Source organism: Pristiophorus japonicus, chromosome 4 (assembly GCF_044704955.1).
Source record: "Pristiophorus japonicus isolate sPriJap1 chromosome 4, sPriJap1.hap1, whole genome shotgun sequence".
Classification (NCBI taxonomy): Eukaryota; Metazoa; Chordata; class Chondrichthyes; family Pristiophoridae; genus Pristiophorus; species Pristiophorus japonicus.
The window spans coordinates 232,234,597-232,258,811 of NC_091980.1; the positions used below are offsets into that span (position 1 = coordinate 232,234,597).

The window sequence follows — 24,215 nt, forward strand, 5'->3', positions numbered from 1 at the left end:
TGGTGCAAGTCTGGATACCTGCAGCAGAGTTTTGGATGAGCTCAAGTTTACGGAGGATTGAAAAATAGGAGGCCAGCCAGGAGAGCATTGGAATTGTCGAGACTGGAGAGAACAAATGCATGGTTCAGGATTTCAGCAGCTGATGAGCTGAGGCAGGGGTGGAGATGAGCGAGGTAGAAGTAGGTGGTTTTGGTGATGGAAGTATCTACTTTGATCGAAAGAATGGAAACGTAGAATATGTTTTGAAAGGCGAGAGAATAGTAAATGTTGCAATGCAACGGGATTTGCATGCCCTTGTACACAAATCACAGCAAGCAATTAGGAAGGCAAATGGTCTGCTAACCTTTATTTCAAGGGGGCTGGAGTATAAGAGTAAGGGGCACCAAAATTCAGCCTCCCAAAAAGGCCCCTGACTGCGAGAAAGCAGCAGCCAAGCGGCAGAGTCCAGTGGCCGCCGATTTCCGGTCGAATGGCCGCCGCTAGCGAAATTCACCTTGGTGGATTTTACGGCGGTTCCCACTTCCACCCTGCTGCTGACCGGTCCTAAGTGCATCATCAAAGGGTGCAACGCTGATCTCCCGCACCTCCAGTCAAAGTCAGCTTCAAAAATCCACAATCCGCCGATCTGTCTGTGTGTGGGACTTGGCTGCGCGGCGGCCATTAAAGGCGAGGGCCACTGCCGCAGCCAGCATGTTTTATTTTGCCGGCCGACTTCCAGATCGGCCAACCAAATATGCCCCAAGGTTCGGTCGGGTCGCCAACAGGCAGCCTGGCACCCCATCTTGGTTGCCAGGCTGCTGGCCTGGCCAAAACCCTCCCTGATGGCCCAGTGGACCTAACTAAAATATTCGCAGAGCTCACAGCGGCTCTCCCCTTTAAGTGACGGGGAGAGACGTGATGATGCACAGGCGTCATGACATCATCACCGCTCCGCTGATGATTGACAGCAGCGGTGACTCTGTCCCGCCTCCACTTCTGCCCTCTTGTTGGCGATCTGCTGCTTACCATCCCACGTCCGCTCCCATTATGACCAATTTCCGGTCACTTCAAAAAAAACGACAAAGAGCTGAATTTCGCGAAAGAGGTGACCTCATCCGACGCGGTGGTGAAAACACTTCAAAAATGGAAGGTGCGACAGGTTTTGGGCGGGCCTGAATTTATTCCCGAGGATGTCTTGCTGCAATAATATAGGGCTTTGATGAGACAACATCTGAAGTACTGTATACACTTTGGTCTCCTGACCTAGGGAAGGGTATACTTGCCTTATAGGAGGTGCAACAAAGGTTCACTAGATTGATTCTTGGGATGAGAGGGTTGTCTTATGAGGAGAGATTGAGAAAAATGGGCCTATATTCTCTGGAGTTTAGAAGAATGAGAGGTGATCTAATTGAAACATTTAAAATTCTTGAGGGCTTGACAGGGTAGATGCTGATAGGCTGTTTCCCCTGGCTAGAGAGTTTACAACTAGAAGTCATAGTCTCAGGCTAAGAGGTCGGCCATCCAGAACTAGCCGTGCCTCTAGCCACGCTGTTCCAATACAGCTACAACACTGGCATCTACCCAACAATGTGCAAAACTGCCGAGGTATGCCCTGTCCACAAAAAGCAGGACAAATTCAATCCTGCCAATTACTGCTCCATCAGTCTACTGTCAATCATCAGCAAAGTGATGGAAGGTGGCATCAACAGTGCTATCAAACGGCACTTACTCACCAATAACCTGCTCACCGATGCTCACTTTGGGTTCTGCCAGGACCACTCAGCTTCAGACCTCATTACAGCCTTGGTCCAATCATGAACAAAAGAGTTGAATTCCAGCGGTGAGATGAGAGTGATTGCCCTTGACATCAAGGCAGCATTTGACCATGTGGCATCAAGGAGCCCTAGTGAAATTGAAGTCAATGGGAATCAGGAAGAAAACTTCACTGGCTGGAGTCAACCCTAGCACAAAGGAAGATGGTTGAGGTTGTTGGAGGTGAATCATCTCAGCCCCAGGACATCGCTGCAGGAGTTCCTCAGGCAGTGTCCTAGGCCCAACTACTTTCAGCTACTTCATCATGACCTTATCTCCATCATAAGGTCAGAAGTATGGATTTTCGCTGATGATTGCACAGTATTCAGTTTGATTTGCAATTCCTTGGATAATGAAGCAGTCTGTGCCCGAATGCAGCAAGACCTGGATGACATTCAGGCTTCGGCTGATAGGTGGCAAGTAACATTCGCACCACACAAGTGTCAGGCAATGACTATCTCCAACAAGTGAGAGTCTAACCACCACATGTTGCCATTCAGCGGCATTACCATTGCAGAATCCCCCACCAGCAACATCCTGGGGGTCACCATTGACCAGAAACTTAACTGGACCAGCCACATAAAAAAAACTGTGGCTACAAGAGTAGTTCAGAGGCTGGGTATTCTGCGGCAAGTGTCGCACCTCCTGACTCCCCAAAACCTTTCCATCTTCTACAAGGCACAAGTCAGGAGTGTGATGGAATACTCTCCACTTGCCTGGGTAAATGCAGCTCCAACAGCACTCAAGGAGTTTGACATCATCCAGGACAAAGCAGCCCACTTGATTGACACCCCATCCACCACCTTAAACATTCAGTCCCTGCACTACCGGCGCACCGTGGCTGAAGTGTGCACCATCTACAAGATGAACTGCAGCAACTTGCCAAGGCTTCTTTGGTGGCACCTCCCAAAGTCGCGACATCTACCACTTAAAAGTACAAGGGCAGCAAACACATGGGAACACCATCACCTGCTAGTTATCCTCCAAGTTACACACCTTCCTGACTTGGAAATGTATTGCCACCGCCGTTTGTTTATTGTTGCTGGGTCCAAGTCTTGGAACTCCTTCCCTAACAGCACTGTGGAAGTACTGCGTGAGCTGCGAGGAGGATGCTATGAGGCTGCAGAGTGACTTGGATAGGTTAGGTGAGTGGGCAAATGCATGGCAGATGAAGTATAATTCCATTGACTCTGGATCAGTTCCTATCGAGTGGAGGGTAGCCAATGTAACCCCACTTTTTAAAAAAGGAGGGAGAGAGAAAACAGGGAATTATAGACCGGTCAGCCTGACCTCAGTAGTGGGTAAAATGATGGAATCAATTATTAATGATGTCATAGCAGCGCATTTGGAAAGAGGTGACATGATAGGTCCAAGTCAGCATGGATTTGTGAAAGGGAAATCATGCTTGACAAATCTTCTGGAATTTTTTGAGGATGTTTCCAGTAGAGTGGACAAGGGAGAACCAGTTGACGTGGTATATTTGGACTTTCAGAAGGCTTTTGACAAGGTCCCACATAAGAGATTAATGTGCAAAGTTAAAGCACATGGGATTGGGGGTAGTGTGCTGACATGGATTGAGAACTGGTTGTCAGACAGGAAGCAAAGAGTAGGAGTAAATGGGTACTTTTCAGAATGGCAGGCAGTGACTAGTGGGGTACCGCAAGGTTCTGTGCTGGGGCCCCAGCTGTTTACACTGTACATTAATGATTTAGACGAGGTGATTAAATGTAGTATCTCCAAATTTGCGGATGACACTAAGTTGGGTGGCAGTGTGAGCTGCGAGGGGGATGCTATGAGGCTGCAGAGCGACTTGGATAGGTTAGGTGAGTGGGCAAATGCATGGCAGATGAAGTATAATGTGGATAAATGTGAGGTTATCCACTTTGGTGGTAAAAACAGAGAGACAGACTATTATCTGAATGGTGACAGATTAGGAAAAGGGGAGGTGCAACGAGACCTGGGTGCCATGGTACATCAGTCATTGAAGGTTGGCATGCAGGTACAGCAGGCGGTTAAGAAAGCAAATGGCATGTTGGCCTTCACAGCGAGGGGATTTGAGTACAGGGGCAGGGAGGTGTTGCTATAGTTGTACAGGGCCTTGGTGAGGCCACACCTGGAGTATTGTGTACAGTTTTGGTCTCCTAACTTGAGGAAGGACATTCTTGCTATTGAGGGAGTGCAGCGAAGGTTCACCAGACAGATTCCCGGGATGGCGGGACTGACCTATCAAGAAAGTCTGGATCAACTGGGCTTGTATTCACTGGAGTTCAGAAGAATGAGAGGGGACCTCATAGAAACGTTTAAAATTCTGATGGGTTCAGACAGGTTAGATGCAGGAAGAATGTTCCCAATGTTGGGGAAGTCCAGGACCAGGGGTCACAGTCTAAGGATAAAGGGTAAGCCATTTAGGACCGAGATGAGGAGAAACTTCTTCACCCAGAGAGTGGTGAACCTGTGGAATTCTCTACCACAGAAAGTTGTTGAGGCCAATTCACTAAATATATTCAAAAAGGAGTTAGATGAAGTCCTTACTACTAGGGGGATCAAGGGGTATGGCGAGAAAGCAGGAATGGGGTACTGAAGTTGCATGTTCAGCCATGAACTCATTGAATGGCGGTGCAGGCTAGAAGGGCCGAATGGCCTACTCCTGCACCTATTTTCTATGTTTCTATGTTTCACCACAAAAACTGCAACAGTTCAAGAAGGCAGCTCATCACCTTCTCATGGGTAATTAGGGATGGGCAATAAATGCTGGCCTTGCCAGCGATGCCCACATCCCAGGAACGAATACATTTTTAAAAATTAGGACCGATGTAGGAGGAATTTCTTCACTCATGATTCTTTGGAATTCTCTATCCCAGAGGGCTGTGGTGCTTAGTGATTGAACATATTCAAGACAGAAATCAATAGATTTTTGGACACTAAAGCAATCAAGGGATATGGGGACAAGTTGCAAAAGTAGAGTTAAGATAACAGATCAGCCATGATCTTATTGAATGATGGAGCAGGGTTGCGGGACTATGTAAGAACATAAGAACATAAGAAATAGGAGCAGGAGTAGGCCATACGGCCCCTCTAGCCTGCTCCGCTATTCAATAAGATCATGGCTGATCTGATCATGAACTCAGCTCCACTTCCTCACCCGCTCCCAATAACCCCAAATCCCCTTATCTTTTAAGAAATTGTCTATTTCTGTCTTAAATTTATTCAATGTCCCAGCTTCCACAGCTCCCTGAGGCAGCGAATTCCGCAGATTTACAACCCTCTGAGAGAAGAAATTTCTCCTCATCTCTATTTTAAATGGGCAGCCCCTTATTCTAAGATCATGCCCTCTAGTTCTAGTCTCCCCCATCAGTGGAATCATCCTCTCTGCATCGACCTTGTCAAGCACCCTCATAATCTTATACGTTTCGATAAGATCACCTCTCATTCTTCTGAATTCCAATGAGTATAGGCCCAATCTACTCAACCTTTTCTCATAAGTCAACCCCCTCATCCCCGGAATCAACCTAATGAACCTTCTCTGAACTGCCTCCAAAGCAAGTATATCCTTTTGTAAATATGGAAACCAGTATTCTAGATGTGGCCTCACCAATATCTTTATGTAGCTGGAGCAAGACTTCCCTACTTTTATACTCCATCCCCTTTGCAATAAAGGCCAAGATACCATTGGCCTTCCTGATCACTTGCTGTATTTTGCGTTTCATGCACAAGTACCCCCAGGTCCCGCTGTATGCCTACTCTTGCTCCCATTTCTTATGTTCTTATATAAATCACACATGGCCCATGCTGGAGCTGATCGCCTTGTGACCTTTAGGTTTAATGTAAACTCCAAAAATGAGCACTGCAGGGGCAGCCTGCTTTATATAGGGAGGCAGCACGCAGTAATGTGTGCCTCCCGGGCTTTCCCCATCTGTTGGCTATTACATGTAATTACATGGTACAATGCATGGTACATAGCATGGCTGCAAATACATCACAACACTTCCCCCCAAGTCTTCGATGCGGTTTGCAGGTCAAGCCTGACCAGGGGTCTGCGCTCTCTGGTTGAGCATCTGAGTTGGACGCTGGGTGTGGGCTGCCTGACCGGAGTGTTGCTGCCTTGCATTGCTGCGGCTCTGGTTGGACTGTCCGGTGCAACGGGTTCTGTTTCTTGGTGAACTGCTGGTTCTGTTACTTGTGGTTGGAAATTGATGTCACTGTAGTCATCCAGCGGTTCTGGATCATCGGTGAACCTCAATTTGGTTTGATCGATGTGCTTCTTGCAGGTTTAGCCATTAGTGAGTCTTACCACGAATACGCTACTCCCCTCTTCGGCTACGACAGTACCTGCGAGCCACTTGGGGCCCGTACCAAAGTTCAGCACGAACACAGGGTCATCGACAGTGATATAACGTGTTACAGAGTTGCAGTCATGATATGTACATTGCTTAAGACGCCGGTTTTCGACAATCTCACTTAAAACTGGGTGAACGAGGGACAACCTTGTTTTGAGGGACCTCTTCATGAGGAGTTCGGCGGACGGAACTCCTGTGAGTGAGTGGGGCCTCGTCCGATATGCAAGCAGCACGCGAGACAGACGTGTCTGCAAGGGGCCTTCCGTCACTCACTGCATGCCCTGCTTTATGATTTATACTGCCCATTCAGCTTGGCAATTGGAGGCTGGTTTGAACGGGGCCGACCTGACATGCTTTATGCTGTTACAGTACATAAATTCACGAAATTCGGAACTTGTAAAGCATAGTCCATTGTCACTAACAAGGACGTCGGACTGGCCATGGGTGGCGATCATTGTCCGAAGGCTCTCTATTGTGGCGGTGGATGTGCTGGACGACATTATAACACATTCGATCCATTTCGAATAAGCATCAATTACAACTAGGAAAATTTTTCCTAGAAAGGGACCCACGTAATCTACGTGGATACAGGACCAGAGTTTGGAGGGCCAGGACCACAGGCTCAGGGGGACTTTCCTGGGTGCGTTGCTGAGTTGCGTGCACGTGTTGCACCGGTGTACGCACGACTCTAAGTCTTCGTCGATGCCGGGCCACCACATGTGTGATCTCGCAATGGCTTTCATCAGTACGATGCCAGGGTGTGTGCTATGGAGGTCCTTGACAAACAAATCTCTGCCCTTCTTGGGCAGGACTATGCGATTTCCCCACAAAATGCAATTGGCCTGGACGGATAACTCATCCTTGTGCCGGTGAAACGGCTTAAAATCGCCATGCATCTCTCCATACGTGGTTGCCTAGTTTCCACTTAATATACAGTTTTTCACCTGGGACAGCAGTGAGTGTTGGCTGGTCCAGATTCTTATCTGGCACGCCGTGACGGATGATCCTTCGCCCTCGGTGGTGGCGAGCGGGAGCCGGCTGAGCGCACCTGCGCAGTTATCGGTGCCTGGTCTGTGGCGGATTGTGTAGTCGTAAGTGGACACCATTAATGCCCACCTCTGAATGCGAGCTGAGGCGTTGGTATTAATGCCTTTGCTCTCAGAGAATAACGATGTGAGCGGCTTGTGGCCGGTTTCTAGTTCGAACTGCCGGCCAAATAGTTAATGGTACATCTTTTTTACTGCGTACACTCAAGCTAGGGCCTCCTTTTCGACCATGCTGTACCCCCTTTTGGCTTTGGAAAGGCTGCAGGACGCATACGCTACAGGTTGGAGCTTACCCGACACATTCGCTTGCTGAAGCACACACCCGATCCCGTAGGATGATGCATCGCACGCTAAAACAAGATGCCTACAGGGATCATACAGCGCCATAGTTTGTTTGAGCACAATAAGTTTCTGGCCTTCTCAAAGGCAGTTTCTTGGTTTTTACCACAGACCCAGTCATCACCCTTATGGAGCAGTACATTTAATGGTTCAAACAACGTGCTCAGCTCAGGCAGAAAGTTATCAAAGTAGTTCAGTAGTCCTAGGAACGAGCACAGCTCTGTCATGTTGCGAGTTCTCGGGGCCTTCTGGCTCACCTCCATCTTGGAGTCTGAGGGTCTGATGCCATCTGCTGCGATTCTCCTTGCCAGGAATTCCATCTCTGGTGCCAAGAAGACGCATTTGGTTCATTTCAACCTTAAACCTACTCGATTTAGTCAGCGTAGCACCTCTTCCAGGTTATGGAGATGTTCCTTGGTATCATGTCCAGTGATCAAGATGTCATCTTGGAAGACGACTGTTCCCAGGACAGATTTCAGCAGGCTCTCCATGTTTCATTGGAAGATCACAGCCGCTGAACAGATCCCGAAGGGGCACCGGTTGTATACGAACAGACCCTTGTGTGTGTTTATGCATGTCAGCTTCTTGGACGATTCCTCCAGCTCCTGAGTCATGTACGCCAAGGTGAGGTCCAGTTTCGAAAACTGCTTTCCGCCTGACAGGGTTGCGAACAAATCCTCCGCCTTGAGTAGCGGGTACTGGTCCTATAACAATATTCGGTTCATGGTTACTTTATAATCTCCACAGATTCTAATTGTCCCATCACTTTTAAGAACGGGGACAATGGGACAGGCACAGTCATTAAATTCCACTGGCGATATGATGTCTTCGCGCTGAAGCCGATCTAGCTCGACTTCTGCTTTCTCCCGCATCATGTAAGGGACTGCTCTGGCCTTGTAGTGAACGGGTCTCACGTCTGGGCTGAGGTGAATTGTCACCTTGGCCCCTGTGAAGCTGCCGATGCCAGGCTGGAACAGTGACGGAAACTTGTCTAAGGCCTGCGCACATGTGGCTTTCTCCAACCGACGATAATGCTTTTACATCGCCCCATTTCCAGATAAAATTCCGTAGCCAGCTTCTGCCAAGCAGCGTGGGCCCGATACTGGGAACAATCCATAGTGGTAATTTATGCACAGAACCATCATACAGCTCCTAAACCATTGCACTTCCGAGGACCGGGATAATCTCTTTAGTGTAGGTGCGCAGTTTCGCGTCGATCGGACTCAGCTTGGGCCTGTGTGCCTTGTTTGCCCATAACATCTCGAAGGCCTTCTGACTCATGATCGATTGGCTTGCACCCGTGTTCAGTTCCATCGGTACCGGTATGCCATTCAGTTTACCGTTCATCATAATCGGGGGAGTCTTGTTGGTAAAGGTGTGCACTTCATGCATGTGCACCCCATGTACCACTTCCTTCTCAGTCATCTATGTGCGATCCTCAGGATCTACGCTTGACCTCCAATCCTCCGCTACGTATCGAGTTGCAGCATGTTTACACATTCGTTGAGGTTCCCCATCATTGAGCAATTCTTGCAGACATATTGTTTGAACCTGCACTGGTTTGCTCGATGAGCCCCTCCACAGCGCCAACAGCTTGCTGATGGACTTGCATTCACAGGTACTGAACACTTCGCATTAGTCCATTGTTGTGGTGAGTGAGTCATCTCAGGTCGAGCAGAGGTCGCATTAGCCCAGCTGGGGGCACTTCTCCTGTCTGCCGACGAATTTAGCTTATTCACGGTGTTTGCCCCCGGGTGATTCCGAAGTTGTGAGTAGAGTAGCTTTATTTCTTCCTCTCTAGCCATGTATGCCTGAGCAATTAGGGTGGCTTTGGCTAGGTCCAAGTCTTCCTCCGCTAGCAATTTGCAGAAAATCCCTTCGTGCCCAATTCCCAAAACAAAGAAGTCTCTTAACATTTCTTCAAGAACTGTCCCGAATTTGCATGGCCCAGCAAGACGCCTTAGCTCAGCAATGAATGTTGTCACGTCTTGGCCTACTCCGCGCCGGTGGGTGTAGAAATGGTACCTCGCCATGAGCGCTCTGCGTTTCGGCTTTTGGTGATTTCGAACTAGCTCGCACAGTTCTTCGTAACTTTTCTCAGCGGGTTTCGTCAGTGCGTATGTCAGTGATCCGCAGACCGTGAGGAGGACGGCCCTGCGTTTGCTGGCATTCGCAGCTCCCTCTAAGTCTTTTGCGACAAATCATTGATCCAGCTGGCCAATGAAATCATCCCAGTCTTCCCCGACGCAATATCGCTCGATGTAGTCAATGGTGGCCATGACTTCGTGTTAGTATCCTATTCTCGTCGCCAGTTGATACGTATGCTTATCACTATAATAAATCACACGTGGTCCATGCTGGAGCTGATCACCTTGTGACCTTTAGGTTTAATGTAAACTCCAAAAGGAGCACTGCAGGGGGAGCCTGCTTTATATAGGGAGGCAGCACGAGGTGCAGTAATGTGTGCCTCCCGAGCTTTCCCCATCTGTTGGCTATTACATGTACAATGCATGGTACAGAGTATGGCTGCAATACATCACAGAAGTTATGAGAAATAAAAATCGGGCAGCGTGTAAAACAGGCGGCCAATTCCAAAGCACACATTTTTTGCCTGGCGATAAAAATTGAAATTAGCCCCAGAGAGTGGTTAATACCTCGTGACCTTCCGTGTAGGATAATAGAGAAAAAACTCTGGAGTTATTCAAGAGACGTTTTGGCACTGTAGATCTAATTTTCCTGACTGTTGCCCCCCGCACGCCCACTTCTCTGGGCAAGAAAACCAGGAAGAGGGGAGGAGATCCATTTTTCACTTCAGTTGCAAAGCACCTGTGCTGGGTTATGTTGAGGTGGGAAGGGAGGTAGTGCAGGATGATTGATTCCAAGGTTTCTGTGGAAGGATGAGCCAGGTTGGTCAAATGGCCCAGATTCTGACTTTCCCCACTTTAATATAGGGAAGTTACCTCTGAGCAGTTATAAAATCACGAGAGGCAGGAGTTCACAATGCTTGTTTAATGAAATTACTGCCTTGTCATTTATAGCTAGCTAGCTGGAATAAGGTTATATGCATCGCCAGTAATTTCCGCGATCTCTCGCCGTTTACGCCGTTTCTTTGGAGGTTCCGCTGAAGTCACGGCGAATCGGAAAATCCCCGCGGAAATTCCATAGCCTGACATCAAATTACAAGGGTAGACCTTTTTTAAATAAAGTAATTGTTCAAATGAATCACAATTATGTATAATTTAAGCGATGTTGATATCATCGAGTTTTTGGGCGAATGATTACTTCCCGATGACGGAACTATTTACTGTCATTTATTGTTAATGTTGAAGTATTTGCACGTCCTTAGTGTTAATGAAGAGGCGAGGTTGGCAGAGCGCTTCTCGGCTGGTTGCGGATCCTGGGACTAGGCGTGCACTGCTCGACCCAAACGCACGGAGAAGAGCCGATCCGATGACGAGGGCTGAGAATTAGCAATATTAGCAGCGCACCACAACGACGACAAAAATATATTGAAGCATCTGAAAGGATTTTCAGTAAAATAAAGAATGTAAGTGAGATTGGACGAGTCCTTTCTGGAAACAGGTAAGTGTCGGGTTGGTTTATTACACCGGTGCATGTCTCCTTGGATGCGGCTACATTGCACGTAACGAATGAATTAAAAAAATAAACCCCGTTAGCTGCATAGATTCGGTTGATGATTGTTTCTGCAAGAATAGAAAGGTCGTATTCAGCGCTTGTATTCCCGACCTACCTAAACAAGAGGCAACAGTATTCCCGTGTTTAATGGAAGAGTGCGAAGATTATTGTCACTGACAGAAAAGCTGCAAATTCTGAATGAAATGCAAGACTGGCGTTTCCTTCCCCTCCAAGAATATAAGTACGGCGGATTTCAGCTTTCTGTCGTATTTGTAATTGGGTTAAACATATAGTTTCAAAATCCCGATGCGTTTACCTGTGCCCTTTGTGTTCAGATGCGTGCAGTGTTCATGTATATGTGTGTATTACATGCTGTGTGCCATGTTTACCACTAACATTTTCCTGCTGGCCCTGATACATGTGTCAAATGGAATAGCACACAAAGAACATGTAACCCTAGGAAATGTCCTAACTACTGCAGGCCGAGGTAATATTTCAGTGGATTACATTTCCTTCCCTTCCCCTCGCTCCCACCCCTCCTGAATTGTATCGTGTTAAATGATTGAGGAACTGAATATTTAAAATAGAAACTTCCTCTTTTTTATTTTACACTATAAACAAAAGAATAATCAGGCAAGTTCCACAATTCACTGATATTTTTGAATGTTGATTGATTTTTTTTTCAATTGCATTTTTCTCTCAACAGATAATTATAATTTCGCATTTAATTCAGTCAATTTGTTTCTTAGATGTTGAGACTCCCTTACAATTTGTTTTATTGCTCTGATTTTCTCTTCCAGCTATAAATGATGCAACTCTTGGCAGCTTTCATGGGAGAGTTGACCCCCTGTCAAACACAGCCTATGTTTAAAAGGGACATCGGTGGTTGATGGTACTTGCAATACCAAACAGTTATTCAGATATTTTCATAACAGTCATGAATATCACATTCTATTTTAATTCAGATGTCCAGGAATGTTAGCAAGTTTTAAAACATTATTAATAATTTCTTAATTTTCTGTTTCATTCAGACACTCATGAATTATTGTTAGTTTAATGAGTGGCCACACGCTATTTTTTGTGATGCAAGAAATTGGTGGGGTGGATGTGGGAATGTTCTTAGTGAGTAACTTTGATAAAAGAACTAACGGACATAAGAAACATAAGAACATAAGAATTAGGAACAGGAGTAGGCCATCTAGTCCCTCGAGCCTGCTCCGCCATTCAACAAGATCATGGCTGATCTGGCCGTGGACTCAGCTCCACTTACCCGCCCGCTCCCCATAACCCTTAATTCCCTTATTGGTTAAACATCTATCTATCTGTGACTTGAATACATTCAATGAGCTAACCTCAACTGCTTCCTTGGGCAGAGAATTCCACAGATTCACAACCCTCTGGGAGAAGAAATTCCTTCTCAACTCAATTTTAAATTGGCTCCCCCGTATTTTGAGGCTGTGCCCCCTAGTTCTAGTCTCCCCGACCATTGGAAACAACCTCTCTGCCTCGATCTTGTCTATCCCTTTCATTATTTTAAATGTTTCTATAAGATCACCCCTCATCCTTCTGAACTCCAACGAGTAAAGACCCAGTCTACTCAATCTATCATCATAAGGTAACCCACTCATCTCCGGAATCAGCCTAATGAATCGTCTCTGTACCCCCTCCAAAGCTAGTTTATCCTTCCTTAAGTAAGGTGACCAAAACTGCATGCAGTACTCCAGGTGCGGCCTCACCAATACCCTATACAGTTGCAGAAGGACCTCCCTGCTTTTGTACTCCATCCCTCTCGCAATGAAGGCCAACATTCCATTCGCCTTCCTGATTACCTGTTGCACCTGCAAACTAACTTTTTGGGATTCATGCACAAGGACCCCCAGGTCCCTCTGCACCGCAGCATGTTGTAATTTCTCCCCATTCAAATAATATTCCCTTTTACTGTTTTTTTTCCCCAAGGTGGATGACTTCACACTTTCTGACATTGTATTCCATCTGCCAAACCTTAGCCCATTCGCTTAACCTATCTAAATCTCTTTGCAGCCTCTCTGTGTCCTCTACACAACCCGCTTTCCCACTAATCTTTGTGTCATCTGCAAATTTTGTTACACTACACTCTGTCCCCTCTTCCAGGTCATCTATGTATATTGTAAACAGTTGTGGTCCCAGCACCGATCCCTGTGGCACACCACTAACCACCGATTTCCAACCCGGAAAGGACCCATTTATCCCGACTCTCTGCTTTCTGTTAGCCTGCCAATTCTCTATCCATGCTAATACATTTCCTCTGACTCCGCGTACCTTTATCTTCTGCAGCAACCTTTTGTGTGGCACCTTATCGAATGCCTTATGAAAATCTAAATACACCACATCCATCGGTACACCTCTATCCACCATGCTCGTTATATCCTCAAAGAATTCCAGTAAATTAGTCAAACATGATTTCCCCTTCATGAATCCATGCTGCGTCTGCTTGATTGCACTATTCCTATCTAGATGTCCCGCTATTTCTTCCTTAATGATAGCGTTAAGCATTTTCCCCACTACAGATGTTAAACTAACCGGCCTATAGTTACCTGCCTTTTGTCTGCCCCCTTTTTTAAACAGAGGCGTTACATGAACTGCTTTCCAATCCGATGGCACCTCCCCAGAGTCCAGAGAATTTTGGTAGATTATAACGAATGCATCTACTATAACTTCCGCCATCTCTTTTAATACCCTGGGATGCATTTCATCAGGACCAGGGGACTTGTCTACCTTGAGTCCCATTAGCCTGTCCAGCACTACCCCCCTAGTGATAGTGATTGTCTCAAGGTCCTCTCTTCCCACATTCCTGTGACCAGCAATTTCTGGCATGGTTTCTGTGTCTTCCACTGTGAAGACTGAAGCAAAATAATTGTTTAAGGTCTCAGCCATTTCCACATTTCCCATTATTAAACCCCCCTTCTCATCTTCTAATGGACCAACATTTACTTTAGTCACTCTTTTCTGTTTTATATATCTGTAAAAGCTTTTACTATCCGTTTTTATGTTTTGCGCAAGTTTACCTTCATAATCTATCTTTCCTTTCTTTATTGCTTTCTTAGTCAAGGACATGGTTATGCGCTCAGGAACTTCAAGCTAATGAGGAGTACCCAGTTCAAACTTTGAAAATGGATAAGGCAAGACAGTTTCCATTTTAACTCTGAACTATTTCAAAATTAGGAAACATAATACAGAAATCTCACTATTTTCCCATATCAAGATAATCCCTCACTAATTTAGCTTTGCATTAATTGCAGTTATATTGCAACCATTGCGAAGCTACATTTTCAGATTTTAGGCTTAAAGTTTAAAAGGAGTCCAGGGAGCTTGCTGCACTATCTTTAAGCCACGTTAACTCTTCTAACAATAAAAATTTCACCAATAGTCGAAAGGTAATATGCATCAATTTAAGTACACAGAGCAGTGCTAAAGGGTTAGTATAGTTCAGAGCTATCCAATTGCACTAGTTAAAACTGATCTTGGTTGAAGCATTCAAAAAGTAAATGGATGATTACTGACTCGAGAAGAAACAGAAGGACATAGATTTGGTGCCAAGACAGAAGAGAGAGATAATAACTTGTACAGACCCTAGACTATAGGCCGAATGATCATTTCTCATTTGTGCTTTCTGTAGTTAAAAAAAAAAAATATTTTGTACGCTTTCCTGTGAGCCGCACTATTCGCCATCTGAAAGTGAATGAAGGAGACCTATTGCCAGTGCGGCTCTTTAAACAAATGATAAGAGAAGCACAAGAGTGAACCATGATGATTGCTTTGCTGATCATACTTCCAACTTTGTGGAAATGCACCTTGCTTCACTCAATGTCTCCTGATAACACAAATTATAGCAGGAAATTACAGTATGAAGAAATCTCAGTGTGGAACCCATTGTTACATTAGCATTTTGTGCCTGTGTGCTGCCTCTCAGTCTTCACACAGGCCAGTCGGAATTGCTTGCTCTAGACTACAGTCACTGTCATGGCACACTTGAGCAGAGTGTTAGGAAGCGCACAAGAATAACCTGGGGTAACCTGTTGTACAACTTTCTCTTACTTATTACAAGAAATGCCCAGCTTCAAATCTGCAGTTCCCTGTGACAGCTAGATAAGATAAAAACTTTCCCTGTAAGGAACTGTGATCTGAAACCTGTCTTGTATTACTCTGTGGCAGAACATTCTGGAGCACCATTGTACTATGCTCTTTGTATTGCATTCTTAACTAGAGAAAAAAATTACTTGGAGGATACTGGTTGGTGATATTAGTGCCACTCTTGTAAAAAATATAGTTTTGATTAATATGCTGAACTTCAGCACATGTGTGTTTTTCTCCCACCTCTCTTCATTCCTTTCTCCTCTCCTGAAGACATTGTTTCCTTATCGAGAGTGCAGTTCCATACACATTGGCCACCCTCTGATATTTTATCAAAGTGGGCACTTTTCATGTGTGATCCTAAAGATGCATGTCAGCATGTTGTTCATGTGCATCACAGCTGGGCCATATCCTGTCCATACCCCTGACACTAACTCTGTCTACCGTTTTGACTATTCAGGCTGAGTCCATTGGTGCACATTCTCGGTGTTCGTTCGATCACAAGCCGATCCTTGGGCACCTAATCTGATTCATTGCAATCAACACCCTTTCCATCTACAGAACATTGCCTGCTTGTGTCCCTGTGTGACTCCTTCCGTTGTCATGTCTTCATCATCTTGAGGATTGATTTAATCAATTCTTTCCTCCCCAGCATCCCAATCTTCACCCTTCACAAGCTACAGGTGATCCAGATCTCTGTGACTTGTGTTTCCTCTTGCACACCTATCAACCCTCCTTGCCCAACCTTACTGGCTCCTTATATCCCAACTAGTTGATTTCAAGATCCTCATCCTTGGTTTTCAAGTCCCTCTTACATCGCCCATCCTATTTTGGTAATCGTCACTAGCTATACATATACATCAAAGGTACAGCCTAGACTGTTTGGCTCCACCCTCTCTGTTCCATCATTGAAGGCTGTTCCTTTTAATTATTACATTTCTGTGCTCTGGAACTCAACCTTGTCACCTCCTTTCAAAACTTTTCTAAAAACATATCTACTTAACCATATCTTAAGCTTTCTGTCTTCCCTCCCCTCTTCTGTTCCCAAATTCTTTTACTGTCTGCTAGGTGTCTGACTCTTCCCCCCCTCCCCAGTGAAGCATCTGAGATGCTCTTGTTGTGTGGAGCACTATGTAAATACAAGTTGTTGACATCTACAACATGCACACTCCTAGCAAGGATTGCTGGATAGCGCTCAGGATCAGGAACCCTGGTTAATTTTGCCTTGGTAAGGAGGCCAATTGTAGCTGAGAGTAGTTAACTCTGCGTAGGGATATATCTGGGACATGCTTGTTGTGTTCTGCTCAGCTACTCTCTACCATAACCAGCTATTGTGGGAAGTTCTTATTTTCTTTCTTGTATGTGTGAAATATTACAACATTTCTGGGCTGCTTCCAAAATCCTCATGTGGAGTGGGGATTGAGGGAGGTGATCTCAAGAAATCGCAGGTGTACAGCCACTATTGCCAGATATGTCCTCCTTTTGAGTTACATTCCACACTGGGTTGCAGAATCACCCACTTATGTGTTTACATGGTGCATGTAAATTTTCTCTCTGTGAAGCTGTGAAAGTACTCATTACCATGATAAATGCTATATTATTTACATAGATTTACATAGAAATTACAACACAGACAAAATCCTTGCGGCACAACCAGTGCTTCCATCCCATGTGCCTGCCTTGTTCACATATCTCTTTATTTCCATTTCTGTCAATCACCTATCTAACCTATTCTTAACTATTGATCCTTCCGCTCCCCGGCCTGTTCCGATGGTGCTCGCAGGCTAGGGGCCGCTCAGCCTGCTGGGCCAGGCCGCCATGATGCTCCTGCCGCTCATCGGGGCACCATCGGAGCAGGCCGGGGAGCGGAAGGAGCAGCGTGGCGACATACCACTCCAGAGAGCAGCACGTGCTGGAGCAGGAGAGCAACGGCAGTGAAAAGGGACATCATTAAGGTCCAGGTCGGTGATTGGAGCGTAGGCAGGTACAGCAGGAGCGGCGAGGTCGGGGCGAAGGAACGGCAAGCGAATGTAGAGGGATGTGATCGGGGCCCAGGAGAGGTGTGCGTTCAGGGCCCAGAAGAGGAGGGGACCCAGGGGCAGCATGGGGCAGCCCACACTGTGATATGTGTGTGCACTAGGTCCATGCAGCAGAGCTGGTCTCCAGTCGTTTTGGTTAATCCTTGCCACTGGACCAAGACCTAGCTCTGTCAAGCCTGTGTGGTGGCTGGTGTGCAACGGCCACCACATGTTAAAAAAATCCATGCATCTTCCACTCTTCAAGCTTTAGTCCTTCATTGAAACACCTGTGAACTTTTTGACATGGAAGCAAGTCATCCTCGATTCGAGTGACTGCCTATGATGATGATGAAATATTGATATGGGCCAGGCTACTAGGTAAGTACATGAGGAAAAAGGAATAGAAGGATGTGCAGATAGGGTTAGATGAAGTAAAGTGGGAGGAGGCTCCTGTGGAGCATAAACACCGGCATAGACCAGTTGAGCTGAATGGCTTGAATCTGTGTTATAAATTCTATGTAATTCTATGCTCCTGCTCCTCTGCTATAACTTTGCTGGAACAGAGGAACAGGAAGGAGTAGGCCATTCAGCTCCTCGAGCCGGTTCAGCCATTCAGTGAAATCACGGCAGATCCGAGACCTAACTCCATATACTTGGTTTTGCCCCATTTCCCTTAATACCTTTGGTTTACAAAAAGCCATCAATCTCAGATTTAAAATTAACAATTGATCCAGCATCAATTGCCGTTTGCAGAAGAGAGAAAGAAAAAAAAGAAAGACTTGGATTTATATGGCGCCTTTCACAACGACCAGACGTCTCAAAGTGCTTTACATCCAATGAAGTACTTTTGGAGTGTAGTCACTGTTGTAATGTGTAATGAGAGTTCAAAACTTCTACCACCCTTTGTGTGTAGAATTGTTTCCTAATTTCACTCCTGAATGGTCTAGCTTTAATTTTTAGACGATGCCCCTGGTCCTAGACTCCCCAACCAGCGGAAATAGTTTCTCTCTATCTACTTATCTATTCCCCTTAATATCATGAAAACTTTGATCAAATCACCCTTAACTTTCTAAATTCCAGGGAATACAACCTTAGTTTGTGTAATCTCTTCTCGTAATTTAACCCCTGCAGTCCGGGTATCATGCTGCTAAACCTACGCTGCACTCTCTCCAAGGCCAATATATCCTTCCTAAGCTGTGGTGACCCAGAACTGTGGAAACCGTATTTATGGATCTAAACAGGCTGCACTTCTGATAAGGTTACAATGGTGGAACGGGAGCAGCTCCAAAGAAATTCCTGATCATGGTCTCTGCTTCACTACCTAACTCTAAGTGCACTCCACAGTCTCACAACCCTCCATGTAAAAAATAAGTTTCTCCTGCTCTCTGATTTAAATCTCTTCCATTTGATCTTATCTCTATGTCTCTTTGTTCTAGAGCCCGCAATTACTAGAAACAGTCTGTTTCAATCGATTCAGTCCTATCCTTTAGGATTTTAAACAGCTCTTTCGAAAGACCCTATAATAGCCTGTGTTTTAATGAAAACAAACCCAGTTTTTGAAGTTTGTGCTCATATTTGAATTTTCTCATACCAAGCAGCATCCTAGTGATTCTGTGCTGTGCACTTTGTCACCTTAACATCCTTCCTATAGTGTGGAGCCGAAAACTGCACAATGCTCCAACTGTTGCTTTACTAAGGTCTGTTATAGGTTCACTATTACATTGACTTTTATAATCTATACTTCGTCATAAATCACAGTATTCCATTAGCTTTTTATGGCCTTATTGACTTGAGGTGCAGCTTGAAATGTGTTGTGCACCTGAGCCCCAAATTGCTCTGCTCTTCCACTTCACCTCACTTTCTCTATTCAAAGTATAGTTATTACTTTTTTTAATCAAAATGTAGCACCTCACATTGAATTCCATTTGCCATTTCTTTACCCATTCCACCATCTTATCGGTACACTTCGCAGCTTCCTTTTGCTCGTCAGCATTATTTACTGTACCTCCTATTTTAGTATGATCTACAACTTTGGATTCCATCCAGCTCTATAACCAAATCATTGATGTACACAGTGAACAGAAACAGTCCTAGGACAGAACCCTGTAGACACCACTTGCAACCACTCTGAGAAAATGTCTTTAATGCATACACTCTCTTTCCTCACTTCTGATCATTTTTTAATCCAATTTCCTACTCTTCCTATAAATGACTTGGATGACGGAATAGAGAGCCGTATATCTAAGTTTGCTGACAACATTAAGTTACGTGGCACAGTAAATAATTGTAGATGGGAGCAGAAAGTTGCAAAGGGACATTGATAGATTAGGTGAATGGGCAAATTAACGTGGGAAAGTGTGAGGACATAAGAAAGATAGACCAGAGTATTTTCTAAATGTCGAGAAGCTAGGAGCTGTGGAGGAGCAGAGAAATTTAGGTCCAAGTACAGAAATCACTAAAAGCTGGTGGATAGGTACAAAAAAATTACAAAGAATAATGGAATGTTGGCCTTTATCATAAAAGGGCTGGAATACAAAAGGGTGAAAGTTACAATTTACAGGGCTTTGGTGAAACCACACCTGGAATACTGTGCACAGTCGATGACACTAAGCTGGGTGGCAGTGTAAGCTGTGAGGAGGATGCTAAGAGGCTGCAGGGTGACTTGGATAGGCTAGGTGAGTGGGCAAATGCATGGCAGATGCAGTAAAATGTGGATAAATGTGAGGTTATCCACTTTGGTGGCAAAAACAGGAAGACAGAATATTATCTTAATGGTGACAGATTAGGAAAAGGGGAGGGGCAACGAGACCTGGGTGTCATGGTACATCAGTCATTGAAGGTTGGCATGCAGCTACAGCAGGCGGTGAAGAAGGCAAATGGCATATTTTCCTTCATAGCTACAGGATTTGAGTATTGGAGCAGGGAGGTCTTACTGCGGTTGTACAGAGCCTTGGTGAGGCCACACATAGAATATTATGTTTAGTTTTGGTTTCCTAATCTGAGGAAGGACGTTCTTGCTATTGAGAGAGTACAGTGAAGGTTCACCAGACTGATTCCCGGGATGGCAAGACTGAGATATGAGGAGAGACTGGATCAACTGGGCTTGTATCCACTGGAGTTTAGAAGAATGAGAGGGGATCTCATAAAAACATAAAATTCTGACTGGATTGGACAGGTTAGAGGCAGGAAGAATGTTCTCGTTGCTGGGGAGTTCCAGAACCAAGGGTCACAGTCTAAGAATAAGGGGTAAGCCATTTAGAACTGAGATGAGGAGAAACTTCTTCACTCAGGGAGCGGTTAACCTGTGGAATTCTCTGCCGCAGAAAGTTGTTGAGTCCAGTTCGTTAGATATATTCAAAAGGGAGTTAGATATGGCCCTTATGGCCAAAGGGATCAAGGGGTATGGAGAGAAAGCAGGAAAGGGGTACTGAGGTTGACTGATCAGCCATGATCTTATTGAATGGCGGTGCAGACTCGAAGGGCCAAATGGCCTGCTCCTGCACCTAATTTCTATGTTTCTATGTTTCTATGTTATGGATGCATACATTGATAATGTAACAAACAGGGCGGATAAAGGAGAACCAGTGGATGTGGTGTATTTGGACTTCCAGAAGGTATTTGATAAGGTGCCACATAAAAGGTTACCGCACAAGATAAAAGTTCAGGGGGCTGAGGGTAATATATTAGTATGGATAGAGGATTGGCTAACTAACAGAGAACAGAGAATCTGGATAAATAGTTCATTCTCTGGTTGGCAACCAGTAACGAGTGGGATGCCACAGGGATCAGTGCTGGCACCCCAACTATTTACAATCTATATTAACGACTTAGAAGAAGGGACTGAGTATAACATAACCAAGTTTGTTGATACAAAGATGGGAGAAAAAGCAATGTGTGAGGAGGACACAAAAAAATCTGCAAAAATGATATAGACCTGCTAAGTGAGTGGACAAAAATTTGGCAGATGGAGTATAATATTGGAAAGTGTGAGTTCATGCACTTTGGCAGAAAAAAATCAAAGAGCAAGTTATTATTTAAATGAAAATTGCAAAATGCCGCAGTACAGCGGGACCTGGGAGTACTTGTACGCAGGTACAGCAAGTGATCAGGAAGGTCAATGGTATCTTGGCCTTTATTGCAAAGGGGATGGAGTATAAAAGCAGAGAAGTCTTGCTACAGCTATATAAGTTTTGGTGAGGCCACACCTGGAATACCGCGTGCAGTTTTGGTTTCCATATTTACGAAAGGATATACTTTTTTTGGAGGCAGTTCAGAGAAGGTTCACTAGGTTGATTCCGGGGATGAGGGGGTTGACTTATGAGGAAAGGTTGAGTAGGTTGGGCCTCTACTAATTGGAATTCAGAAGAATGAGAGGTGATCTTATTGAAACATATAAGATTATGAGGGGGCTTGACAAGGTGGATGCAGAGAGGATGTTTCCACTGATGGAGGAGACTAGCACTAGAGGGCATGATCTTAGAATAAGGGGCTGCCCATTTAAAACAGAGACGAGGAGAAATTTATTCTGAGGGTTGTAAATCTGTGGAATTCACTGCCTCAGAGAGCTGTGGAAGCTGGGACATTGAATACATTTAAGACAGAAATAGACAGTTTCTTAAACGATAAGGGGTTATGGGGAGCGGGCAGGGATGTGGACCTGAGTCCATGATCAGATCAGCCATGATCTTATTGAATGACGGAGCAGGCTCGAGGGGCCGTATGGCCTACTCCTGTTCCTATTTCTTATGTTCTTATGTTCTTATTATCATCCCTTGTCACAGCTGTAATAGTTTCTTTAATCAATACTGCGACACCCCCTCCCTTTTTACCCCCCTCTATCCCGTCTGAAGATCCTGTAACCAGGAATGCTGAGCTGCCAAACCTGCCCCTCTTTTAGCCATGTCTCTGTAATAGCTATAATATCATACTCCCGTCATTCTTCATCTAACTCTATCAGCATAACCCTCAATTCCCTTCTCCTTCATTTGCTTATCTAGCCCCCTCTTAAATGCATCTATACTATTTGCTTTAACCACTTCCTCAGTGTAGAAGATTAAGGGGTGATCTAATTGAGATGTTTAAGATGATTAAAGGATTTGATACAGTAGATAAAGATAAATTATTTATTCGGGTGAGAGAGTCCAGAACAAGAGAGCATAAACTTAAAATAAGTGCTAGGCCATTCAGAGGTGATGTCAGAAAGTACTTCTTCGCAGAGTAGGGAAAATCTGGAACTCTTTCCCCCCCCACCACCCGCGCCCCCCCAACCCCCCACCCCACCAAAAAAAAAGAGTTGAGGCTCGGTCAATTGAAAAATTCAACACAGAGATTGATAGATTTTTGTTAGGCAAGGGTATTAAGGGTTACAGAATCAAGGCAGGTAGATGGAGTTAAGATGCAGACCAGCCATGATCTAATTGGCTGAACAGTTTGAGCAGCTGAATGGCCTTCTCCTGTTCCTATGTTTCTTTCTATGTTCTCCTAATTCCATACCCTATAAACTTATGCAGTAGTCTTTTGTGTAGTACCTTGTACATGGACTTTCAGACAGCATCTGCTGCATTTCCCCACAGTGCTTTGTTTCCCCATTTATTGTGTCTCTTTTCTTGTTTTTTGATCCTTTTCCCGAGTATTCTGTTCCATTTATTTGTTGTTTTGCACTCTTTCTGTCACACTCTGCTGGTTTTTATTAATCCTTTCTGCATTTTCTTTCTCTTCATGCTTTTGCACTTGTGCTACATCACCTGCAAACATGGAGTCAGTTTCCAACACATATATTGATGACACCCAGCTCCACCCCTCCACTCCATTTGCCCCTCCATTGCCTCTGTACTGTTGGACTGCTTGTCTGACATCCAGTCCTGTTTGAGCTGCAGTGGCTTCCAGCTAAACATTGGGGTGACCAAAACCATTGTCTGTGACTCCCACCACAAGCTCAGTATCCTTGCCACTAACTCATCCCTTCACCGGCCACTGTCTAGGATGAACCAGATACATGTTAAAATAATCTGACTACAGTGTAAAATTTGTGCGATGTAAATTTTAGGTTGTAACATTATTACTCTGGCCACTTCCATGACAGCTTGTCTTTTTGAATTAATAGTGTGAATTATATGTTAGACTGGTCCAATGCAGCAAATAGCCCTGATACAGCTTGAGTTTTTTTCCCAACATTTGCTCTTATTTTCACAGCTAAACCAGTTTCCATAAGCAGACATATTCTATTATGAATTAAAACCTGTGCCTTTATTGAGCATCATGTCCAGATTATCAGTTAATTTCTAATTGTGATATACTGCTCACTGAACAAGTGGAATGACCAACATGTCTTGTCACCTCCAAAGGTGAAAAATAATACGTTGTCTGAGTAATGCGCACAGGTTAAAATGTATCCACAGCTGAAATAATATACACAAGAGATAATGATGCAGCCGCATACTAATATTGTTCAGTAACTAATTATTCAGTAACACATTTACACAGTATGTAGACTATGTTGACAAGAGGACAACATTCTTACTCTGTCTCTTAATGAGATCTTAGTAACAAAAGTCCCCAAATGCCTTGGAGGTTCTGCCGGTATCCCACCGTAAATCTAGAGACCAGCAGAGCCCACTCAGAAATGGGAGAGAAATGGTTGTGCTGAGTCCCCACATAATCCGGAAGTTTCCTGTTTGCCTTAAAAAGGGGTGGAACCACCATCTGACCCTGACAAAGCAAATGATGGCAAGGAGGCGATCCAGGGGCTGAGACTCCTTATGCTGGGATTTACCACTCATTGGGCTCAATTGGCATATCAGTCAAGGTCGATATGCCCAATGAGATGAATAGCACACTGGTCTCTACATGAGTGGATGTCGACCTCAATGGTAGGGTCCAGACTAGGAAAGCTGCCTGAACCCCAAAAGGGAAGAATATTAATATATATATGTTTTTTC

The 24,215-nt window shown here is 44.9% G+C and overlaps 1 protein-coding gene across 4 annotated transcripts in view; it reads left to right on the forward strand.

Moving 5' to 3' along the window:
• The window catches only part of LOC139262310 (armadillo-like helical domain-containing protein 4), a 221,193-nt gene that overhangs the window by 48,432 nt on the left and 148,546 nt on the right, over nucleotides 1–24,215 (forward strand). For 2 of the 4 annotated variants that reach the window (XM_070877466.1, XM_070877469.1), the window contains exon 1: nucleotides 11,008–11,095. The exons of the other annotated variants lie outside the window; for them this stretch is intronic. The gene's annotated coding sequence lies outside the window, so the exon portion shown is untranslated. Of the gene's footprint in view, nucleotides 1–11,007; nucleotides 11,096–24,215 lie in introns of those variants that run through there. 4 annotated transcript variants of the gene reach the window in all.